Consider the following 3,304-nt stretch of genomic DNA (forward strand, 5'->3'; position numbering starts at 1 on the left):
TCTAGGTGCCAATGCTTTGATGATGATTTGGTGAGGCCTGGAGAAGGAGGATGAGAGTGCAGGAACACAGTGTGGTTGCCAAAGAAGGAGAAAGGGCGAGACAAATGAAAGGAAGCAACAAGGTGTCACGTGGTTGCAAACGCCAGACTAGCGCCATGACAGGCTGGGCTGAGTGTTTGGGAGATGGAGAAGTGGAGGCTTCATTCACAGGGAAGGTGCCATCCACCCATGTTCAGATTTCCAATCTGGCCAAGGCCCCGATATAATGACCAACAATCTCGATAAAATTGCGCCTGATCTCGATCCAATCACCCACAATCTCAATACAATCACTTCTAGCAGGTTCAAGAATGTCAAATCCAAACAAGGTATCAAACGTTGCGAATTGTTCCTCCCCATCGACTCTGACCAGACCCTTCATGATTTTGAAAGCCTTCAGCAAACCTCCTGTCAACATTCCCTCCGCGGAATTGAAACTTCCTGTCTTTCGAGCGCCCCTGGTTATAACCTCAATGCAACCCATTCATAAACCTTCGCATCCTTCCTAATGAGTGCTGCCTAGAATGCGACACCATACTCAGGGTGAGTTACTTACCGAGCTAGACTGATCCACAAACTCCCAGGCACCGTGAAGCAGAGACATGGACTCTGCTGAACGAGTGCTTGAACTCTGAGTGTGGTGAATCAACAAGCACACAAAACACTGAAGGCACAAAGGTCTCAATAAACAACCACAGATGATGCTTTGATCATGTGAATAGGTTTATTTTGAATGCATTCCGACAGATGGCGCATCCTTATTGAATTCGGATGTTGGCCAATGATCGCTTTCTGCACTTATGAAGCGAGTTTATATGTCTGTGTGTGCAAAGGTGAGAATCTGTTCAAGGATGTATTGAAAAGATGAAATGGAGATGCCGGGGATTGAACCCGGGACCTCATACATGCGAAGCATGCGCTCTACCACTGAGCTACATCCCCACCCGCTTGCAATTGCTACATCAAGAAGCACAAATGCTGCAAAACCACATTGTTCTTTTATCTGTGACATTATTGGCAATCTCTTCTTTGCCTCTACCTGTCACTAGCCCTCTATCCAGCTCTACCTGTACCACCGCACTGATCCAGATTATATTTCACCTCATTTCTATTTTTCCTCAGTTCTGATGAATTGTTATATGGACTCGAAACGTGAAGTGTATTCCGCTCCGCAGATGTTGTCGGAGCAGCTGAGATTTTCCAACTATTTTTATTGAGTGTAGTTACAGGCAACTTCACGCTACAATGAAGTAAAAACACTCCTTTCAGGTGAAGCAACTATTTTCTGGTTCCTTTTCCACTCACGAAGGGTAACAGTTGTAAAGTAGTTGTAATAGTTTGATTGAGCCCCAGGCTCATTCACTAGGGTTACGGATTGAAGTCGAAATTTAGGTACCAATATGTGGAATTGAAAACTCGTCCACAAGTAACGGTGACCCTGAAATTGTCATCGATGGATGTTAAAACCCACGTGGTTCACGAACACCCTTCAGGGAAGGAAAAACTTCATCCTTATCAGGCCTGCACTATTTGTGACTTTCCACACATAGAAATGTGATTTACTCTTAACTGCCCTCTGAAAGTGCCCAGAAAGTCACTCAGCTCAAGGGCAATTAGGGACGGGTAACAAAGGCTGATCCTCACAGTGATGCTCACATCCCACGAAAGTAGATAGGGAACGAAAAATTAGTCCATTGCATTCGCTGCTGACAGTGTGGACACCTCTACTTTGGGATGACTCAACACAGCCTGGGTGACCACTTTGTAGAACATCTCTGCTCAGTCCGCAAACATGGCCCCGCCCCGGTTTCTATTCCAGTCCAGCATCTTGCTCTCATGCTCACATTTCACTCCTCGGCCTGATGCACTGTTCCAGTGAAGCCCAACAAAACTGTGGGAAAAGAACCTCATCTTCCAATTTGGCATCTTCCAGCCTTATGGATTCAAAACTGAATTCATCATCTTCAGTCCATGAACTTAGCCCTGTATTTGTATTTTTTTCCCAGATTGTCAGTCTATATCATGTTCTCATCTTTTGCTTTCAGGCAGCACCGACCTTTATTCTCCTATTACCATATTCTGCTATTTTTTCTTTGCACTGGAAGATGCTGCTCATTGGACAATCCAAGGCTGAATGACAAAGAGTTCAATCAGCTCCTCGCACTTGTTGTTGGGGGTGAGTGTTTCGGCCGGTGAGAGTCTTTCAGAATAAGGTATGGATTAGTGAATGGATGCCCGGGGCCATCTGTGATTCCCTGCATAGTCCACAGGGTTGAGCCGAGATGGGAGTTTAGCCGTGGCAGAGGCTAGCGTAGGGAAAGTCATAGTTTTAAGAGAGAGCAGGACATCGAAGATGGCTCGTCCAAGATAGTGACTGCGAAACTGATTGGTAACTTGCCATTGTGAGTGGGGTTCAGGGAGGGTAAATGGGCAGTGAGTACAGAGGAAAGAGAATACGATGAATTGGAGATGCAGTAACGGGAGGTGAGAAGTCACACAGTGCCGTGGCAGAGGGAGAGCAGCAGTGAAGATATTTCGGTGTCAATGGTTTGATGACAATTTGGTGAGGCCTGGCGAAGGGGGATTTTGGAAGAGAGGGCAGGAATGCAATGAGATTTCCGAAGAAGGAGAAAGTGAGACAAGAAGAAGGAGAAGAAAGAGACAAATGAACCAAGGTGTGATGTGGTTGCAAATGCCAGGCTAGCGTCATGACAGGCTGGGCTGAGTGGATAGGGGTGGCGGAAGTGGAGGATTCATTCACAGGGAAGGTGCGACCCACCCATTTCTATGTTTCCAAGATGGCAAAGGCCTCGATATAATCACCAAAAATGTCGATACAATCACCAACAATTTCCATACACTCACTCCGATCTCGATAGAACCACTCCCAATCTCGATACAATCATACCCAATCTCGATAGAATCACACACAATCTTGAAACAATCACCCACAATCTCGATACACACAACCCGATCTCGATAAAGTCACTCCCAATCTAGATACAATCACACAGATCTCGATACAAACACACCCAATCTCGACACAATCACCACCAATCTCAATACAATCACCCCCAATGTCGTTACAATCACCAACAATCTCCATACAATACAAGCAATCTCTATACAGTCAACTCAAATCTCGATGCAATCACCCAAGTATCCATACAATCACCCCCAATCTCGATACAATCACACCCAATCTCGATTCAATCACTTCTAGTAGGTTCAAGAATGTCAATTCCCCCAACATCTCAAACGCTGC

The 3,304-nt window shown here is 45.6% G+C and overlaps 1 non-coding gene across 1 annotated transcript; it reads right to left on the reverse strand.

Moving 5' to 3' along the window:
* Positions 1-909: 909 nt before the first annotated feature.
* Positions 910-981, reverse strand: trnaa-cgc. The gene has a single exon. It is a non-coding gene; the product is annotated as a tRNA-Ala (tRNA).
* Positions 982-3,304: the final 2,323 nt, after the last annotated feature.

Source organism: Carcharodon carcharias, chromosome 39 (genome assembly GCF_017639515.1).
Source record: "Carcharodon carcharias isolate sCarCar2 chromosome 39, sCarCar2.pri, whole genome shotgun sequence".
NCBI lineage: Eukaryota > Metazoa > Chordata > Chondrichthyes > Lamniformes > Lamnidae > Carcharodon > Carcharodon carcharias.